Source organism: Anguilla rostrata, chromosome 6, assembly GCF_018555375.3.
Source record: "Anguilla rostrata isolate EN2019 chromosome 6, ASM1855537v3, whole genome shotgun sequence".
In the NCBI taxonomy this organism is placed as follows: Eukaryota; Metazoa; Chordata; class Actinopteri; order Anguilliformes; family Anguillidae; genus Anguilla; species Anguilla rostrata.
Window position 1 is genome coordinate 33,276,096 of NC_057938.1, and position 4,801 is coordinate 33,280,896.

Sequence of the window (4,801 nt, forward strand, 5' to 3'; positions counted from 1 at the left end):
GAAGCAGATCAAAAGTTTGTAGTAAATACAGGACGATTTATTACGCAGCCGGCTACAGGAACAACTCAGCGAGAAAGTTCAAAAAGGTATTGGTGGGTAATTAGTTTTATACAGTTCTCAGTAGATTGATATTTGCATATAGTAGAATTCTATTATTGAAAGGGAGCACTGCCTCTGATTGGTGATAAGGGGCCGTGCTTCCTTCTGATTGGGCCATTCAAATCCATAATGGTCATGGGGGGCCCAGTGGAAATTCCCAGGAGGGGAAACCTCGAAACCGACAGGAATGGAGGCCCATATATGGTCATCGGGGTGGCCCTTCCTCCGGGACTTAGAATACACAAACTGGGACTTGGGAAACAGACAGTTTTGTGTATTCTAACAGTCCCTCCTTTTTGACCCAGCATAAAGCATATGATGAGGTCAACTTAGTTGGCTTACAGGAAATCATAACAGTATTGTCAATTGGTCAGTTACACCTCTTACATATAGAACTCAGGCCTAAAATCCCCTTGTGGCATGCCTATGGCAACCGTGGCAAGGAAAAACTCCCAGATTTTAATATGAAGAAACCTTGAGCAGAACCTGGCTCACAAAGGGGAAACCCATCTGCTGCTGGCTGGCACTGGGCAGACAGTAAGAGAGGTTGACCAATATTCTAAAAGTGCAGTATGCATGATATGTGAGAACCCACTGATAAGAGTAAGGCCGGCTGAATAATGTAAGAAAACAAAAGAAAGAATCCTACAAGCGTCGTGTACAAGGCCTATTACCAGGTACAGGCACCTCTACTTACAATGTGACAATACACACAAATACTACCTTCTAGCCATTGGGTCACATTTGTTGCCTTTTAGCTGTATTTTGTTATTTTGGTTTAACACCCAGCTATCAAGTGCTGGAGCAGAGGTGTTTACTTGTGACATCAGGAGTGATTAGAATAGAGATAGTGGTAGAGGTGTCAGTTGAATTAGTGCAGTAGGAAATGTTAGGGCATTGAGTAGTTTGGTTAGAAAGTAGTCCTCCTTTTGTCACCAATATTGTGCCATTCGCTATGGACCCAGTGGCTACCTTTCACATTTGGACTATATACAACATTACAACAAAACAAAAAGTCCAACATTAAAAATGTCCTTTTGTGAGGCCATCATCCAGATTTAACTGCCGCCTGCCGCGTTGGTGCACATCTTGCCCTGGAAATAGGTGTCTGAATGGAGAGACAGAGAGAGAGAGAGCCCCCAGGGGCTATAAGGGTAGACGGGGATTATTGTGCCCCATGTTGGGTCTCACCCTTGTATTTTCTTAACTATTTAATGCGGAACCACACCGGAGTTCCAGTCACTGGAAGCAGCTGATGGAATCGTGAGCATGTGTGGTCCAGACCAAATTTGGATAATGTGTCATCCGATTATGTTTTTCACCAGGACCTTGTCTCCAGGTTCAACCAGGCATGTTTCTTCTTTGTCCTCAGCCGGGTCAGGTCCAGTTCTGTGATCCTGTGAAAGACACTTGGGACACAAGCATGCAATATTCACCTAAACGGTTGCTCATTTCATGCAATTCCCCACCAATACACTAATCACCAGGAGTCCTCATGTGTCGACCTGTAAGAATTTCAAAGGGTGGAAGCAAATGTTAATTACTCGGTCCCGCTTTCACGGAGAGGTGGCTACGTCACCCAGTCTTATCCTAAAATGGAGAACAAATGATTAGTTAGTTTGAATTGATTAGTTAGTTTCTTGTACCAATCCCCCATTTTGTATTGGGAGTTCCTGCACTAGTCAGGAATCTCCTATTCACCCACAAGCTCAAATGTCACAAGTCATTTAAAATACTTCCTCAATTCTCCACATACAAGTACTTTCAAACACGTTTCCGCCAAATCCCTACTTGCAATTTCCCTGTAAATCTCACTGGCTTTCCAGTGCCTAACTTCCTGCCGTGTTTGAGCAAGGTCCTCAGCGTCTCCCACAGTACTGCAGTAAAGGTAGTATACTACCTTGCACCAAAACCCTTCTCTTCTGTTCAATACTTCCGTATTTTACTTCCATCTTTCACACGTACTCGAACCTTACAATGCTACATACTAGTTCCTCCATCTCTGGTGTATTTACACGGCCTCGGTTGCAACCCCAGAGATCAGCCACAGGTACATTCACGGTATTAATGAAAGTCTCATGCAAGATGCGACTTTGAGAAGTAAAAACGATCCATTACCTCAGTGTCAGCTTGAAGCCAACAGTGCTCAGCGTGTATTTTATATGAGAAACTGTGGAAATGGCGTTAGGATCTGCCACTAGGGGGTCAATCATATTTGTGCTACCTTTTTTAAAATTTATTTATTTATTTATTTATTGTTACTCCCTTATCTTGGGCTCATAAATTAAGAATATTTAGGGGCTTATGGTGTCCACGTCCTTATGCTATTTCGTAAAATATATGCAGCCCATGCCCAATAGATCACTACAATCTCTCAAAGCTTAACCAATTTCTCCACAATGCTTTGTTTCTAAAAATGGGAAGACTACCATCAATTACCACAGTCAGGAAATCATCACTGTCTCTACTCAATTCATTCCCTGAATTACCATAAGCTAAGTACAGCAGCGTATCTCTAAAGGCTCATTCTCACCTTGTTCCCTAGCAGAGAACACATAGCAGCCTTCCTAACCTTCTTCACTTAACCTCTCTTTCACCATTTTTAGTCCCCACATTTGAAAACTCTTGATCTGTAGATTAGTCATTATTAACAATAAACAACTAGTACATGGGTATAAAATACTTGTCTGTAGCTACTTCCCTGTGTGTAAGAGAGTTGCTAAGGGCAAGTAAAGTATGTGTCTTGTATTTCATCATATTACACAGAAAATAGGAGACATTCCTATGTGTGTTACTATTTTATCATAAATTCTTTTAACCTTACTCCATTATTTCAGGCTCATATAGTGTCCGCAGTCCTTAGGCTATTAGACCGGAACCTCAATCAGTTTATACTACTATCTATGATCATTCTATTATATTACTTAGGTTATATATTCTATCGACTATATTGTGTACACTTCATATAACAAACATACATTGCTGCATATTTTTTTTTTGGAATCAAATTTAATACTTTTTAAGACCTTTTTAAGACCTTAGATGCTGAAAATCTTATTTAGGACTTAAGACTTTTTAAGGATCCACATTTTTCATCTAACTCTGTATCTAGATATAATAATATATAAGTATAAATGCGCGTTACTGGCCAACATACGATCAAGAACAATACCAACACGAAACAATAAAGACTCAGAACAATATCAAACGCAACAATAATGACCCAAAACAGTATCGAAAACGCAACAATGACGTGATTCACGTCGGACACGAGTAAGCTTCTTAGGAAAAGCCCTATAATAGCCCGCTCACCTAATACTCCAGGTACGGTACAACCTTCGTCCCCTGGACTGAGGGCCAAAAACTCAGCCTGCCTCAGCACAAACTCACAAAAACCTGTCTCTCACTGTAGGCCGAGGCGCAAAAACTCACTCTCCCCGGGACATAAAAACGCAGACGAGTACGCTTCGTAGGTATTTCTAAACCTACTACCCAAGATATGAAAATAGTTTGTCACTTTGGACCGCGGGTTGAGATGTCAACCTGCTGCGGTAACGTACTCACAAATACTCAAGTTAGAGACACTCCCTTGTCTTTACCTCTGAGCTGGGGCGCAAAAACTCACTCTCCCCGGGACATAAAAACACAGACACGATATACGCTTCTTAGGTCCACTCGACCTAATACCCAGCTGTGAAAATAATTAGTCACTCTGGGCCACGGGCCAAAAACTCAGCCTGCCGCAGCTACGCAACCACGTATTCACCTTTTTTGGCATGAAAACTCACTCTCCTCAGGTTAGGATGAACTTCACCCTGTCACAATATAGCTATATTCCAAATACATATACAGCGCTGGTACATTCAAACAGTAGCTGATACAAAATCAGTTAAAACATAACATCACAGTAGACACGTTACAAGAAGACACAGCTTTTAACCACGAACAATTAATTGCTTCTACACTGGTCAAGTTATATTATAGGTTACGTACCACTGGGTGGAGCGTTCCAGACCTCCGTTAGTTTGCCTTCCAATCGCCTAACTATATGGTGGTAGAACAAAGTACTCACTCCTCTTGCATCGGTCGGGGAACCCACGGAGGTCCGGAAACAAATCCACCCTGCTCGCAGCGCCAATTTGTAGGTTAATCAAGATATTACCAAAAACAGGTAAAATGACCGTTATCCCAGGAAGAAGCAGATCAGAAGTTCGTAGTAAAAACAGGAAGATTTATTACGCAGCCGGCTACGGGAACAACTCAGCGAGAAAGTTCAAAATAGTACTGGTGGGTGATTAGATTTATACAGTTTAGAGTGGGTACATTTTGAATAATGACAGAACTAGAGCTCTGCCTCTGATTGGTGATAAGAGGCTGTGCTTCCTTCCGATTGGACCATTCAAATTCAAACCCATCCTATCTATTCAAACAGGTTCCATTCACATTGAAATTGAAATACAACAGGGGGGCTCGCCCCCTTCCCCCCCGGGGCCCAGCGGAAACTTCCCAAACGCTGAATACACAAAACTGTCTGTTTCCCAACACAAGCCATATGTCACCAGTGGGTTTGTATCCTTAGCAGAAAGTGATAAAAAAAATTCCTGATTTTAAGAGATACTGGAGCTTTGGAGTCTTTCATCTTGGCATCGGTGTTGCCATTCTCATCTGACACTGACACTGGAGACTTTCTATTGGTTAGAGG

The 4,801-nt window shown here is 42.0% G+C and overlaps 1 long non-coding RNA gene across 1 annotated transcript; it reads right to left on the reverse strand.

The window, feature by feature from the left end:
* Positions 1–2,324: 2,324 nt before the first annotated feature.
* On the reverse strand, positions 2,325–4,451 carry LOC135256981 (uncharacterized). The gene is made up of 2 exons (XR_010330562.1): positions 2,878–4,451; positions 2,325–2,723 (listed from the first exon to the last, which is right to left on the reverse strand). It is a non-coding gene; the product is annotated as an uncharacterized LOC135256981 (long non-coding RNA).
* Positions 4,452–4,801: the final 350 nt, after the last annotated feature.